An 18,240-nucleotide genomic window follows, 5' to 3' on the forward strand; every position below is an offset into this window, starting at 1 on the left:
AACACCACATCACTACGTGCATTACTTAGAGCTCAGTTTAATAGGCGCACTCTTTTAAACCATTACAATGGCGACCTGCTTAGTTACTAAAACGTTAAACAACAAGTAATATCCTGTTAAATCGTAATGAAAGGCTTCTGAACTCACTTTCCATTCAATTTTTCAACCACACAAGCTTGCTGTTATTCCAGCACTTAGGAGCAAGATTCAATTCCAACGCACATCAGTTTTAGGAGGGATCGGTTTGAGGCATTTCAGAGACCCCCATCAAAGCGTTCCAGTGATGTACGACAGGCTTCCCTTCTAAATAAGTGCTAGGAAAAATGGGGTGAAAATATGGTTTCAATAGTTGGGCTGTGCCTGTGGTAGTCTGTAGCACACGGTCCGTGTCACACAAACCCAAGTGCACTCGTGTTTATAAATACACAATTACACAGAGACCCTGGTTTGATAGGGCTTGATACACACTCAAAACCGCTCAGGTCAAACCACTTTTGTGTTTGAGAAGAATGCAAACTATGAAGACACCTGTTTTTAATTCAATATGGCGTGTTTGGACTGCGTACACAGCTATCTATGAGCTTTACGTCTTTATGGTCCTTATGGCACATCGAAAAGTATGTAACTTGTGCACAGAAGGCCACATTATTTTGTGTGCATATGCACACATACATGCGTGAGTATATACATGTCTGTGCATGTGTACGTACATGTGTCTGGCCATGTGGCTGGCAGTGAAGGAGAGCAAGAGCTGACTGATATGTTAACATCTCAGAACACACTCTGGTGTATAAACATCCACACACGTTTGTGTACACTAATTAATCTTCCCCGTGAGGCTGCCTCATGCATAAGCACATGGTTCGGGCAGTGCAGGACTGCCGCGCTGGACTTTGATTTCCTGCTAGTGTCAACAGTCCTGGGCGCAGGACTGATTGGAGCTGCATTTGATGAATTCAAAGACGAGCGCATGTGCCAAATTACATCAACCGCTTTAAAATGTCTTATATAAGATCCAAATTCAAACCAAAACCACTTGTGGGGGCAAAGTTGACCAAGAGACTGCACCAAGACTTTCTAAACATGTCCTTCAAGTATTAGTGTTGAAATGCATTATTGTGACATGAAATCAGACCTGCGATAAGAATCATAAGCCGAAACCTAAAAATGTAAATATCTTGTCTTCCAATTTGAATCTTTCACAGTGAGGTTTTTTTTTCATTTTCTCGGATGTGAAATACTGCCTTCAAGACCTTCTGGAAAGTTTGCACTTATGAACTTGAAAGTCATATATACCACATACCTAAGGGTTGGTGAGATTTGAAAATGTTTTTGAAAAAAAAAATAAACAAAAACTTTTCTTGATCAAAAACACAGTAAAGATAATGTTGTAAACCATTATGAACATGTTTTTATATTTCTATTTTAATATATTTGATCATGTAATTTATTCTTGTGATGGCAATGCTGAATTTTCAGCAGACATTATTCCAGTCTTTAGTGTCACGTGATCCTAAAATGATTTGATTGAGCTGATTTGATGCTCAGTTAACATTTCTTATTAGTATCCCGCATTGTCCTGCTTCATATTTTTGTGGAAATTGTGATACATTGTTTTTTAGGATTCTTTAATGAGAAAACAACAGTGTTTATTTGAAATAGAAATATTCTGTAACATTATAAACAGGTCAATATCACCATAGAGTGCCTTTCAACCCTCACAATATTCAAAATTTTGGTTTTAATTTCCCATTCGCTTTATGTCATATTATAAACAGTAGACACTCATGTACTATAGAAACATAGCTGAGCTCCCACAATTTTTATATATATATACAAAGATATATTAAGATATGTCGACCCTGTCATGGACATATATATTACTGTTAAATAAGTTTTTACTGCAAAATTAAAAAGCAAATTACAGTATATTTTACAGGTATGATGTCCATTTCCTAAACAGGGTTATAAAAAATATATATAATAATGATCAATTATAGAATTACATCCTCAATCACATAGATATACCCCATTCATATTAATGCTAAGTCCACCATGTCATGTTTATGTCCACTCTATGTGGTCTAAATGGGCGACAGGGTGGACATTTTGGAACAAAGACAGGGTGGAAATTTTTAGCTTCAATTAGCATATTAGCTTACAAAAAACTGTGACTCGCTAAATATTTAATCTGGTTGTTGAAGAGAATTTGGTACATTTAAACTTACATATTTTGAAAATACTGTATTCAAATAATTTCTGGCATATTTTAAGCTCTGGGGTAGACATGTTAAGCTTTGGAAAAAGCAAGTAAACTCATATGAAGAAAATTTCTCAATTGAGTCAAAGTCACCAATTTATTCACCTCAGCCGTTGAAATTCCTGCCACTGAAGAGACAAAAAATCTGTTGTCCTGATGTCACTAAAGGGGATTGCATTTTCTTAAAGAGGCAGATTCCCCAATAAGACAGGATGGACAACCATTCAAGGGACATGGACAAACTCTTATTTTGTTATTAAATTAAAATATAGTTTTTATTACCAAATGATCAATACACTCAAATTGAGTAAACTCTTATGTAACAAAATATTAATAGGAGAACTATATTTTAAAATTTTATGATTTGACAATATTCTACTATCATTCAAATTTATTGAGCAGTGCATGGAACAAAGCAAAATAACATGCATCGTCTTACACAAAACTAAAATAAAATCTAGAAAATGTATCTAAAGAGCCAAGTAATTCTTTTGAATGTATAAAACAAAGCCTAATATAACACACCCTTCATAGTCATATTTATGTTAAGTTATCATGGCAAATGGGTTATTTATGTACAGGACACCAAAAGGCACCAGTGAAATACCAAACATTTTTACTGTCACTTTTTATCAATAAAAGTATTATGTATTAGAACATATCATTTCAATAAAAAATCCAATGCCAAAAAAGATAGGGCAGATTGTTTGCATATATGAAGATGTGCTTGCTTCCACTCACAGACAAGGAGAGCCAATGGTTAGTTTTGTGTTGCCAGACATTTTACTGTCAGCATAAGGTCAAATCCAGTTTCAAATCTAGATGGAAAAGATTAAAAGTGACAGTTTGTTTTGTTATATGCCATTTAAAATAAAAAAACTAGTTGAATGCAGCTGTTAAACTGCAGTAGTGAAAATGGTGATAGTTCAGTTCATTCAATTCTTTTTAGTGAATCAGATCAAGCAAAATCTATATCAAGTGAACTCTGATTTAACAATTAATTTAAGTCACACACACACACACACACATATGTATATATATATATATATATATATATATATATATATATATATATATATATATATATATATATATAAACAGTATAACAAGTACATACATGATTATGACTTAAAGGTAGCATAGTTCATAATAGATCTTCAAAGAAAGAGAAAGTTCATTATCAGTCAGCATAATTATTATGTCATCATTTGAAAGGTTTAAAGAGGTTTGCATTTGTTTGTGGTGTCAGGGAGACACGATAAATATGAGGACATAGGAAGATATCTCAAAGATTTTACTTTAATGTCTGCACAGAAATGATCAGGTGAGCATTGAAGAGCCATGGGCTACATTTATAATCACTGCAAGGAACCTCAAAAATAATGCAAAACCAGTTGTCTTCAGCAATCTTTCAGGGTAATAAAATTATGGCATAATCTGATAATCATAATCTGATGCTTCACGAAGGAAACAATTACAGCGTAGCACTAGAAACAACCCTTAAGCCATAGGTTTGATTCCTTGGGGACCAAATTAGCTAAAAATTAACTAAAATGTCTACTTTGAATCTAATGCAAGTTGTTTTAAATAAAAATGACTGCCAAATGCAAAAATGTGTAATAGCTTCAAATTTAGATTATCCAATAAGAGTAATAACTAGATAGGCCTTTTCACAGGCCATTCTCATCTCAGGACTGAGCAGCTCCTTCACATACCTGCCAACAGATCCTAATTACCTACTAATGCCGAAATTACACCAGGATCTATTTAAAGAGACAGAGCAGATAAGAAGGGTGAGGCACTGAAAAGCCCTTGAGCTGTTTTACATCACCTCTTCAAAGGATTTCCTTCCTCAGACAACAGAATCAGTGAGACCTGTCCTTCACAGAAAATACAGATTGCCTGCCTTCGTCTTTCTACAGGAACAGTTTCATTTACACGCAAGCCACTCTCACACAAAAGGAACCCCAGTGACATGTTTGTTTGTGTTTTTCAGCTCTAAGTGACAGGATGTTTCATGAATCGTCTTTTGGCAGTAAATGATCGTCTGGGAATGTAAGCGCTTGTAATAATGCAGGGTATATAGATTTGAGGGAAGAAGAAAAAAAAAAAACATCTGTCCGGTTAGCTTAGCTGGTCCTCTCGAAGTAAAATCATCTGAGGCTGAAAGAAGATGAGTAGATGGCGCTGACCCGATACATGAAGCGTGAAGGATACAACGTACTATGCAAAATTCCCTAAATGGCAAGCAATAATTCAAAACAGCTCTCTGGTATCAGAACAAATGTTCTTTGTGATTAAATACTGCACCATTGAAGAACATATCAATGCCAAAAAAGATGGGGAAGATAGTATATGAAGATGTGCTTGCTTCCCCTCACAGACATGGAGAGCAAAAGGTTAGTTTTGTGTTGCCAGACGTTTCACTGTCAACATAAGGTCAAATCCAATTTTTGGTCTAGATGGAAAAATGAAAAGTGACAGTTAGTTTTGTCATGTGCCACTTGAAATCAGAAAGGCTAGTTAAATGTAGTAGTTAAACTGCAGTAGTGAAAATGGTGCCTTTAGTGGCAATATATACTGAATATTACGGTTTATTACATAAATAAAGTCCATTAAATATTTGTGCTTGTTTTCACTAAATGCAAAAAACTGTTCTACTGTATTTTATTTCTTGCATTGAACATTCAGAATATATTGGCTACAAGGGCTGTTGGGTTGAAAATCAAACTTTTAAGCCATTTTAGAGCAAATATATAAATATTGAGATATACAACATATATACAATATAGATTTATAATAATTGTTACACTGTTAAGTAACACTTAAGATTTTGGTAACACTTTAGAATAGGTAACGCCTATTAGTTTCATATTAGCATGCATATTACTAGAATATTAGCCATGTATTTGTGGTAATTAAGAACAAATTAATGTCTTATTCTACTTGACCTTATTCTACATCCCTAATCTTACCCAATACCTACACCTAACAACTACCTTACTAACTATTAATAAGCAGCAAATTAAGAATTTATTGAGAGAAATGTCATAGTTAATAGTTAACAAGTGAACAAATTAACAAATTCTAAAGTGTTACCGTTTTTTTTTTTCCAAATAAATCAAAATTTGTTTTTAGCATGGATGAATGAAATTGATTGGAAGTGACAGTAAAGACATTTACATTGTTACAAAAAAATTATATTTTCAAATCAATTATTTTCTTCTTAAGTATATTTAATCAAATAATTCTAAAATATGGTTTGCAAAAACATATTGCGATAATAACGGTAATAATAATAAGAAATGTTTCTTGATTTCTGAAGGATCATGTGACACTGACTCACAAGAATAAATGACTTTTTACAATATATTTAAACAGAAAACAGTTATTTTAAATTGTAATCATATTTCACAATTTACTGTATTTTTGATCAAATAAATCCAGCCTTTATGAGCACATAAGACTTCTTTCAAAAACAAAAATCTTACCGAGAGCAATTTTAAGATATTTTATAACCCTAATCATGACCGAATTTCATGATGCATCACATCATTTTCGAAAGAATCATAATCAACCATTGTCCATGCAAATATTTACACCCCTACTGATTACAGTTTACACAGCGTATGAGTCAAAACACCAAATCCACCACCAAGCAAAACAGACAAACCACCTGCACCAGTTATCAAATATGGAACTCGTTTTCTGGAATTATTCCTCCATATACACTGGACACGTTAAAATGATGAGTTACCGTAATGACTCATCTTCAGTCGCTGACCTCAACTCTGCATCAGATGTACAGACGTAAAGAGCAGTTAGGTCTCTGCAGTAACAGTGTCTGACAGCGCTGGAATAGACTTCAGTACTGCGACGCATGTTTCCACCAGATGCTCTCTCAAAAGAACAGAGCATTTTTCCAAGCATTTTACCTCAATAAATACCTTCCAAAGATACAAGCCATCAAAACATTAGTCTTAGGTTCCCATTGTAAATTCTCAAGTACCGTAGACAGATCACGCTTACCCTAGTCACACATGTCAGCCGCCTGAAACAGACATCAGCTCGTCTGACCTCACTGCACAAGTCTAACGCGTCTGCTGAAGCTTCAAAAACAACCTGGAAGCAAAGCAATTTCACAACTTGATCTCACAGACCTCTTTGACTCTGTTTGTCTTGCTCTTTATATTTATAAACCTTATAATGCAATATCAAGAGGATCTAATTTAAATTTGAGGTACACGTAGACTGAATTTAGTTTTAATTTTCACTCAAAAATTTGTAGTAAGTTTCACATTTAATTACAAGAAAAGGAAAGTAAATAAAATTGCATGTAAAATTTTGACAGAAATAGTCACTACATGTAAAACATAACCTTTGTTTTGTCTACAACACTTTACTTAAAGCCTTTATGTGTAATGCATTATAAAAGTAGTTTAATGCATTAATTATGCCTTTTAACACACCTTATAATGCATTGTACAATCTCATGAAAAAACTGTTAATTCATCATAAATTAATTGTTACACTGTGCATTTTTAATTCAGTTATAATTATTTACGACAAGATATAAATGTAGTACAATTCACATTATTACAATGCATTATAGCCTGTAATAACCATTTACAATGAATTATACATAAAGGTTTTTAGTAAGTGTATTCGCAGTGTGTGCACACAATCGGACAGATACTTAAAGGGATGGTTCACTTTCAAATTAAATTGCCAACAGAAGTGGAGAGCATATGTTGTCACGAATGGAACATAGCAATGCCACAACTACAAGACGACGACGAGGACATTGACAGTATCGCATCACGCACCTGCCTGACTGAAGATCCTGGTTGTGTACAAGAGGTAAAAACGATATAAATACTGTTCGTTTTCTTACACAAACCGCTCGTTTCGTGTCTTAGGTCATCAATGTGTACTTACGATGGGGAATTGTTTCATTTGGACTCCTCTGTGCATGCTCTTTGAGGTGGTGACCATAGACCTCCATTATATGAGTCACAGACAAGAACGGTTTGACCTAAAAATATCAAAAGGGAAACTACTGTGGAAACAAAGAAACCTGCATCTTGGATGTCCTTGAGGTAAGCTAAAACATATCAAAATTTAATTTGAAAGTGAACCATCCCTTTAAACGTTAAATTTTTAAATTTCATCAGCTCCTAAAATGCAAATACATTTATGTATTTATGTCTTCCTAAATCTTTACAAATATTGTGGTTATTTTGTATGAATTCGTATGATGTGATTAGTACAGTACCATTAAGATCCATTCTTGCAGCTCAAACAGTAGACAATGGCGCTAGCAACAATAAAATCACGGGAAAGCGAGAACTGCTAAAATTTAAATGTGTACCTTGAATGCAATGTCGTCACTTTAGATAAAAGCATCTGCCAAATGCATAAATCAATTTCTATATATAAAATCCTGTGCATTCAATTCATCAACATATGTCCATCTCTGAAGCTCTACGATACATAGTTTTTTCATTTATTTGCACATAACACTGTCTATCCCAGCATTATTTTTTAAGAATCTAGAATCACACTTTATGCATAAACACCTCCAAAGAGCAATGGGATCATGTTGGTGACATTGACATCGCCATTATTAAAATGTTCAGCACTCGAAGCGGCTGCTAATTGTGCTAATAAAATTAGCACAATAGGGCACCAGCACAGTAGAGGTGCTCTGTTGGCCTTGTCCCATGCTCAGTCAATGGGCCCTCTCCATCTGCCTTTGCTTAGAGCCATCAGGTCTTGTCACTCAAGTTTAAGGTGAACAAAATAAAGCAGAGGGGTTTTGGTTAGCCCCTCCTGACTGGAGGCTGTTTTAAAGCACTCCAGACTGCCACAGACAACTCAATTTTACTTTTCCTACCCATGTTCCCTAGACCAGAGCAAATTTCATTACATGTTTATGGACTTATAAAAATTCTTGCAGAATACAGCTTTATTCACACGTGGTTTCATCGAAACTTGCAGAATCTGAGGTCCGCGGAGGTCTTCGAACCGTTGTTGCAGTGCTGACATTTAGCCACATATTTTAGTTTCATCCAGTTTAGCTGAATTCAGTTCAAAGCTTGATAGATTTCAGCTTTCTAATAGTGCACCCTGATAGGGAACAGATCAACAAATCACAAATCTGTGAATGTGGTGAAAGATCTGGGCCCCTTACCCAAAGGTTCTAGTTTCAGACCGCAGAAAGGGTATTTAAATGATTCTTCACACAAAAATGAAAACTCTGTTCCTCACCTTTGTGTTGTTCCAACCCTGTAAGACTTTCTTTATTATGTGGAACACAAAAAGACATATTCAAAAGAATTTCCGAAATGTTTTATTTTATTTATTTTTTCCGTACAGTGACAGTTGTTGTTGCCACCATTCACTTTTTTATTGTATGGAAAAGAGTTGCTTAATAGCTGTTTTTGTGTTCCATGGAAGAAATTATGTCATAAAGCTTTGAAATGACATGAAGTTGAGTACATTTGGGCCAACTATCCTTTTAAATGAATGCTTTTGTAGAATTTTTTTTTTTTACTATTCCCTTGCCAAAACATATTTAACTTCACTGCATTATTAATGGGGGAAATTGCCATAAAGTGTTTGAGTTTTTTTTTCTCCAGTGATATGAATTTATGCTTTAGTCATAATAATATGATATAAAAATATTGTACATGCTGTTCAGAAAAAGCCTTTATTCCAAACATTTAGTGCTTTTGGAAACACCCTCTCTCCTAACAAACACTCTCCTTAACCCACACACACACACACACACACACAAACACACAAATGCACAATTGTGTTTGTATGGTTAGTCTGAGCAGCAATAGTTCTACATTCCACATGTCAATATCCAGGCTTCTGGCAAATTCTCTGGATTTACAAATAAACAAGTAGCTGGGCAGGAATGGGTGAAATTGGAGACTGCAAATGAATTTCATTTCTTGTTCCTTCCTTCTCTTTCAACTAAAAATAGAATCCACTTTTCTAAGTTGCATAAAATGTATACAACATTATTTGTCATCTAACAACGAGACTTTTCCTACAGGAAAATAAAAACAGAAAGGAAAGCATTTTTGGCTGTTCAGCACAGTAGATCCTAGATTTGCAAACATAAGCTTGGCATCACACTCTCTGAAAAACTGTAAACATTGTCAAAGAGCAAAACTTTGTAAATGTTTTTTTGGACGGACACCTTCCTATCGTTCTTATCAATAGTAATATCTAGGAATTGTGCAATGACCTCATTTGGCCTTGGCCCACTAGTGTTTAAGCGTGATCTCAGTCTCAGACGCCACACCTATGGTCCACTCACTAATCCATATGGCAAACAAAAATATGGCAAAAGCAAGATGAAAAAAGACCGTTCCAATCTGATTGGCCGACACATCCAACAAAAGTCGTATTGCACTTCTTCTATAAAGCGCTTTGTTAACACTACTTTTAAAAGGTAAGCTTTACTTACTTAGAGACAGAATTAATCACTGGTTTTGTAGGAGCTGACATCAAATCTACTCCAGGTTTTGTTACTTAATGGCAAGCAGAATTGGAAAGGACATCAAAATCCTCCGACATCTTTGTTTAGAAGTGTTTTGTACTTGTAACAGGTGTTTGATCAACGCATATTTCTCTCCTGATTCAGACTTTTTCACTGGAGAAAACTATATTATGGATAGCAGTCTTGTATTTTAGCAGCGGTTTGCTTATGTGTGATGTCCTGGCTTGCCGATCATGGTTGTGGTTCTGGTCTCGGTATTGATCCTGGGACAAAAAATTACACACAAGAGTTATAATCAAAAATAACCTCGGCCAGAAGCATCCGAATGATTAATGATCCCGACTGGAATTGCAGGAGCAGAACAACTACTGACAAAGAAAATAAAAATGAATAATACCCTTTTCACGGGTGGTAACATCCAGATCTAGCCAGCTCCTCACATAATTCACATATCTTTGGGCAGTTTTAATAAATTTCTGCAGCAGACCCACTGAGCTTGGGGTCTCTGTTCAGAGTGAACAGTCCAAGGAAGAGTTCAGCAGCTGTACTATTAAAAAATACTCTAGGAGAAAAGAGTAACCTGATACACGTTAGAGTGAGAACACAAATCAGATGAGACGTTCATGAGCCACAAATCTCTCCTGTGTCTGAAACATCACAGAACCACGCATGACGGCGAGAAAGACAGAGCCAGCAGCCTGTGATCAGCCAGAATATGAAAATAGCAGACTGACATATACTTACTTTCCTGCACTATGATCTTTACTGGATCAGATCTTCAAGCAGAATACAATCCACATCCCATCCTATCCTATTCTGAAACGCGATATCAAAATTAAAGGAATGCAACAAATGAATAAACTAACTGACATCATGTGAAAAAGGTATTTTAGTGAGCTAAACAGTCTATGCTTTTTATAACTTCTGTAAGTTCTGGCACACTTTATATTCATGAGTTTGAACTTGATGCCACAAAGAACGAAATTCAACAATGTCACACAAAGGAGATTCAATAATCCATTTATGAAAAGCATTTAGAGTATGTTGTGCAACAAAACAATTACACTGCTAATAAATCCAAAATTTTGACTTATTGTGCAAAAAAGTATCAATAATTTAGACTATGTATTCTATACATTTTGATTGTTATGTAAAATACATTCTGTCTGATTAGAAATATATTTCTAAACTAAGTTCAATACCGAGTGTCGAAACAAAAAATGCTGCCATACACTATCACAAAATATTCACCACATTGTTTTCAGATTTCTTTATAAGTAAGCATAGTAGATGCTAGGCCTATATAAAAAGCATAAAATGTTGTGTCACTGTGCAAACATGCAAATATGGATACACCCAATATGCTGTGTATATAATAACATGTTTAAAGCATAATTCACGCTGAAAACCTTTCTTAGATTCATATGACAAATCCTTCATCCTGTTTGCTGTCTCCGGAATTGGACTTAAATTTAAAATTCACTTAATTCAGAATGGCACACAACCCTGACTTCAATGCACATGCAGTTCTCCTGGAGAAAGTTCAACATGTAGGGTGAACTTGTGGTGAAACCAGATGTTCCTAGGAACATTAAAACTTGTTAAATCAACGTCCAACCAGGCTGAGAGTACCGAAGCTGCCAGGTGAAGTCACCAAGGCAATATATAACCAGACTTCAGCTCACATAACGCCAAGCTGCCACAACAATCACTTCCTTCAGTCTTTGTGATGTCGGCTATTAACAAAATGTCCAACAGTGCTAATTCCTTAAAAAACAGTGAATATAATGGAGCTCTGGGGCAAAGCTCGTGAATATCCACTGACAGCTTAATTAGGGAAATGCTACAAGTCTGTAAGTAATGAAGGACGTATGTTTTGAACGTGGAATTGAAGGCGAACAGAAGATTGGTTTTTAAATAGAAAGTTAACGTACACACTAAAGCACACTTATTTTTGTTAGTACACAGAGATTTATTTAAAATTAGATTATATTTAGCTCAAGTTCCAAATTCTAAGTCTTGGATGTGTATAGCTGGCGAAGTTTAAACAATATTTGGAACTTGAAATGGTAAAAAAATAATAATAATAATAAATCTCGGTGCAAGAACAAAAGTAAGTGCATTTTAGTGTGCAGTGGGAAATCCTTTGGGCCTCAGTCATGAAACACAAGCAGAACGAATCTCTATGTAAAACATTCAGAAATCCAATTGAATTAAATGCAGCAATTTGCGTTGCAATGGTTTTGCAAACGATTTGCACAGAAATTTTCTCTGCTCGTGTTTCATGAATGAAGCCCATTGAGATTTTGCGATTGCTACGGTGATTTCATTAAAGCATTTCATGCAATTACATTCTTTATTGATTTTTAATAAAGGTTTTAGTCATGCCAGCACTTGAAACGTATGTGGTAAGAACACAGATGTCTTCGGGAATCACAGAGGTTTAATATTTGTTTATAAAGTGGTGGTATTAAACTACCTGCAGCTGCTGCAGTGCAGTTCTCATGCACAGTGAGTGCATGACTGATGACTCATTTAAAACCCACTATCAAATGAATGAATCAAATGAAAAGGAAACTTCACAGACTAAAAGCTCCAATCACCAGAAAGGAAACTCCTTCGCTGGGATTATCTTGTATTATTATTAGGTATTTTGTGTTGCATGGTAAATCCAGGCAAATAACTCCAATATGTGTGACTTGGTAAACCGCTAAAGAGACATAGATTAATGTATCATGTCATCTTTAATTTCCTAGATTTTGATACTAAAGGGAACTGCTAGATGCAAAAGTGTAAAATGTGGCACGTCCAGTTCCCACAAAGTTCTGGCTCAGAATTTGGCCACAACCGTGGAAATATTATCTCCACGAGAAAACTAATGCAAAATCTCCTGGCCCACCTTATATTTCCGAAAAATAAAAATAAAAGAATGAAAAGACTTTGAATAAACCGATATTCTCCAGCCATGTTGGTTCTGCCGGGGTTATGCTATGCTTCTATAATGTAACGAGGCAGCTGTAAAGTATCATAAATGTGCATTACGATCAAATAAATGATCACCATCGTTTCAGCAATACATCAACACAGTATTATAAAGATGATCTTAATTGACATACATTAACAGAATTATTAGCATCACTTTCATTTCTTTCATTTCAAATACACTGTTTGGTTGCAATTAAATTACCCACACTGAACCCTACGATATTCTCTAAAAGTGTAATTCATTTTCAAGGCATTTAAGATCTGAAAACTCCATTTTAAACACATCAGATAATTTTGACGCTAACATCATTATTAGATTGAGTTTGTGTACCCAGCAGGGAATTTCGGCTCCTTCCAAGCATTGTAAACATCTGTTTTCTCTTAACATTTGGTCACAGTTTATTTTCATTATTTAAAAAATTGTAAATATGCTGCTATTATCTGTTTCTACTCGCAAATTCATTTAAAGGCTAGTTTATCACTTCATTTGGCAAACTGAACAGCAATATATAGTGCAGTCTGAGTCATGCAGTCTGACAGTTTCTTGTTCCATTTATGAGATGCCCACTCTGTCTTCATATCCTTCTGTTGTGGCACATTTTATTTTTCCTGTTCAGTTGTTGTTTTATGGTCATTTAGAAGACCTTGAGTAATGGCCAATGTGGAAACATTCTGAGAGTCTGTTATACATATTAGTGTCTCATTTATTTACAGTTCTGTTCACTCGTGCCACATACTGAGATTGTAAACGTTCACGTCATATTTGCCAACATATCTTTCTCTCTTCATATGGTGAGGTGGAAAATAACACAAGCTCTGCCTCATTTTGTTTGATTTGCATATTAGTCACAACATGATATTTTATAGCAACTTTAATGCTTAAAGACTGCTCCAAATATTAGTCAGCAAGTGCACTAAGCATTGTAATATTCCTGGTGAAACAAATCCAAGATGGCAAACAACATATTGGTGTATTTAAAAGGCAATGGCTGTACATTAGCACATGTATGTGTCCTTATTGCTATTTTTTTTTTTTTAATCAAAAGCCATCCTAGATGAGTTTGTTTCTTTGTGAGAACAGATTTGGAGAAATTTAGCATTAAATCACTTGCTCACCAATGGATCCTCTGTAGTGAATGGGTGCCGTCAGAATGAGAGTCCAAACAGAATTGTAAAATTGTTGCTTCTGGCTAATAGTCCTTTATCTGTAATAATGCTTTCTCTAATGAAAATGTTGCCTAGTCTGAATTGGGAGAGAAATATGCAGGGATCAAAAACTGTTTACAACAGTCCCAGACAACAGACGTCCACAGTCCCAAACGGGTTCTCTCATGCTGATGCCACCCATTCACTGTAGAGGATCAATGTTGAATGACTCGAGGATGAGTAATTTCCTCAAAAAAAAAAAAATAAACAGATTTAGATTTTTTTGTGAACTATTCCTTTAAGTTTCAGCTACAAAAAGTATTTAAATGAAATAAAATGAGTTTTAAATGTATATTTAATGCAGAACAGGGTTCAGTAGCTTTGCAACACACTAAAAGAAAACGAATTATGAGTCAAGCATGCTTCAGGATTGCTCTTTGTATGGCCTACAGATACATTCAGCTCTTAGCTCTTCTGGAGAATATTGAGCATGTGTGTGAGTATCTGCTTAATGTCTCAGATATAGAAAAAAAAATCATGTTTTCCTTCACAGGCAGAAACATCTGTCAGAGCCTCAGATCTATCATTAGCACACTATTCTACGTGCACTCACTGTGTTTGTGTTGAGTGCACACATGTGTGTTTTCACTGCTGCTGGGGGAGGAGGAAAAAGTCTCCAAACTCTTTGTGTCACTTTGTGCACAAGAAGAGAGAAGAGGACAGGAAGACTATTCGATGATGGGCAGAAGAAATTCTGCCATGCGGTATTCATCAAAATACTCCAGCAATCGTTTCAATGAAATAACCGCCCAAGTCTGGAGCAATCGTTTCTAACTGGACAAATACTTGGGCTCCACGAGCCAAAATAACAGTTCTGAGCAACATGGGCATGTTACCCACACTTGTGGAGGGAAAACAAATGACGCAGTATTGTGAAATGGCACCATCTCACTTCAGACTGCATCTGGTCAAAGCCACTCCTCTTTTTCGTTCAATTCTAAAGACTTATTGTATGCAGAACGATTACAGGAGCTTTCCCCACCTCTAGCCCATTTTCATGACATTTACATACTTCTAAGGACTATTTGAGGGCTCGAGCAGTTACTGCTGTCAACGAAAATGAGAGGCTAAAGGCTAACCGCTAGCTAGTAATACCCAAACTGCCCTCACTGGACAACTTCCTGTCATTTGTCTTAGAGCAAACAGGCAGGAAATAGCTTCGAATATAGCTATGCTGTATTTTAACATGCTAGCATCGCGCAGACAGACTCCCTCACTTCTTTAAGTGGATGTAGGAGAAATGTTTTGAGCGGAGAGCGAAAACTGATTTAAAGGGACAGTTATTTATGATGAATGCTGCTCTCCTGAGAGTCTGGCAAACTGGTTCACAGATCTCATGTACACTGTGACCTCAGATACGCTAAGAATCACACGATGACAACTATAAAGCCCTCTACAGCCGAGGTCTTGAGCACACGATGGAATTTACCTTCACCGCGTTAAGCTACATATCAGTTGACACTTCACTCAATGCATGTGGAAGAGAGACGTTTCCAGTAACGGGATACAAACAAAGCGAGCATAAGTCATTTAGAGAGGTGTACTGTGGATATTTATCATACTTAATATGTCTGCTTGTACTGAATGATATATACAGTACCGTGCATCTGTAGTGGGGTTATGAATGCTATGATATTCACAAATCCATCAGCACTGAAAACTAACACACTGATGAAATGCACAGTTACATTGTCCAAATACACAATATTTAAAGGTGAACGTTTCACTGGCCATCACTAGTAAATTCAATAATGTACAGGATTGATATTTTACAAACATTCTGGTTTAGATTTGTTTTAAACACCCAACCCTAAGTATTCAATTTCTCCAAACAATTTAGCCTATACGTATATACTATATTGTATGTATCATAGGATCATTTCAGCATTAGTTGTGCTTTTCAGTTTGATTGTTTGCTAAATGTTTTTGGTAACATAAAAACCTCTCATAATGTAAACTACATCATTGTCACCATTTAAAATGTAACCAAAAATGGTAGCATCATCCTAATGTAACCACCTAATATTTGTAAAATGAATACATTTATTGATTGCTGCTTAATGAATAAAATGCCATTCTGAAGATTTCTTTTTACAATTTTAATTATGAAATGCAACTGGTCTTATTTATCCTGTATCTATTTAACCATGTTGCCAAATGTGTCAAATGCTGCATACTGATTCTCATGCAAAGCCAATGGAAATTTAATAATTTGCTTAGTGTCATGATATCTGCAAAACAGCTATAATTAGAGTATTTTGTTTACCCAGAATGAAAGTTTAAAAAAGGTGGAAGAAGTGCCACTTGGTATCATGCAAAAGCAATGAAATAAAAAAAAGCAATGAAAAGCAAAAAATGGCCTCACATATTAAAAAATTATGTGATTTTTTTTCTTCTCACTTTAACCATTGGACAAAATATTTAAAATATATGTTTATGTGTTATTGTATTTTGTTTTACTGAATTATGTATTTTTGTTAAGCACCATATCAGGCTCTTATGGCTATGATATAAAAGAATATGGAGCTCATACTTGAGGAAAAAAATACACATTAGTTTTATTCAAAGGCCCAAACTGAACATTTAATTTGGTGCAGCTGCTGATATTTATAAGCCTAAAAAATTAAGCTGATTCTGATAAATATCTGTTATCACTATTTCACTCAATAATATTTCCTTGTAAGATGGCTTTTAAATTCTTAGCTTAATGATAAAAGTTCTTTCATTTTCATTGTAGGCGGGGAGGCATAAAAAGCAATGCAATATAATGACGACTGAGATATGTAACAAATAAACATTCCTCAAAAGCCTGGTGATCATATTTAATACTCACATTTTAACATTAATTTTTCTAAAATAAAATATGTATGGATACTAAAATAAACCTAAGTTGTTTCAGTCCATCAAGTATTCAACTTTAAATATTACTAACGAGAAAAAAAAATGTCACAGCAAACAGACGTGTACCACCACCCAAAGGTGGATTTTTACAAATATACAAAATGTATTTTACTTGCTTTAAAAAAAAGTATAAACTCAATCAGAAGACACAAGGCACGCATTAGTTTGTGTACAAGAGGTTTTTTTTTTCAGCAAAGCATTGATAATTTCAAGGCCTTAGAATAAAAAAAAACCTTTACCTTACTTCACTTTTTTATTATTATTTTTTTAGGGTTATTTTAAAAATGTGCACATTGAAAACTGCTCTTTTCCAGGAAATGCTTTTTTTTATATATAACAAAATAACAATGACTGAATTCTGAGAACGCATGCAGTGAATAAGCAGCTTAAACAACAGGCAGCATCATGGAACATAAAAGCAACGTGGAACTGTAGCAATTTGAGAGCTTTGAGCGCCCTGACCTCGACTTGTCTCAGATGGTTTGCTTTAACTAAACTGGACTAAACTGTAGCGAGTGTAGAGGTGAAAACTAGTATGACCTTGGACTTGTCTCACCACGGTTTGTTTTAACTAGCAGGGGGCTTTCACGCCTATTACTGATGGCTTTAATGAGAAAGGGTCAGAAAAGTGGACCTGTGCCGAGTGGAAATGGATGGGGCAGGGCTATCTCACTGCAATTCCCCTGCCACCTGCCAGTGACTGCGTAGGGGGCATCCTGATTGCTAACAGACCCGTTTGTGCAGTGCACCCAGGTGTCTTCATTCTCACCAATCAGTCATGCACACGACGGGCTTTTTGCTACAGCACACATGCTGGGATCCACGGAGAGAGAGATTCCTTTGCTAAGTGTGTTTAGTTCTAATTCCTCTTACAGCCGCCTTGTCAAACGCAGATGTGCTTAAGAAGATGTTTGGAAAATAAGGGTGAAAGCTAGAAGAGTGCTTTTTGCTGAATCTGGCATGAAGACGGTAACGGTTTCGATATGAATGAACAACATTCAGCCTGTTTGATGCCAAGTGCAGTTCAGAAATTCTCATCTGAGCTTATATATCAATATTAATAAGAAAATGTGCAGCGTGACCCACACTGGAACTCGCACAGCGCCTGACATAAAACTTAGGATAATCTTTCCACACTAAATCTGCTTTAAACAAATAAACTCTCTCTGGTTGACTGTACCGGATAGTGATTTGAGTTTACATTGAGATTACTGCAATGATTATAATAATAAAACAATGGCATTTGTGCAAAAAAAAAAGCAGGTCACAAATAATTCCCTTCATAGAGAGATGAATCAGAATTCAATCACCAACAGTGTCTGCAACAAAATCACTGCATGATCCAAACAAAATATCACAGCCATATTATCTA

General features: G+C 35.4%; 1 protein-coding gene across 1 annotated transcript in view; it reads right to left on the minus strand.

Annotated features, from left to right (window-relative positions):
• Positions 1-18,240, minus strand: part of hpse2 (heparanase 2) — a 76,143-nt gene that overhangs the window by 53,052 nt on the left and 4,851 nt on the right. The window lies entirely within an intron of this gene.

The sequence above is a fragment of the Carassius carassius genome, chromosome 14 (assembly GCF_963082965.1).
Source record: "Carassius carassius chromosome 14, fCarCar2.1, whole genome shotgun sequence".
Taxonomy (NCBI): domain Eukaryota; kingdom Metazoa; phylum Chordata; class Actinopteri; order Cypriniformes; family Cyprinidae; genus Carassius; species Carassius carassius.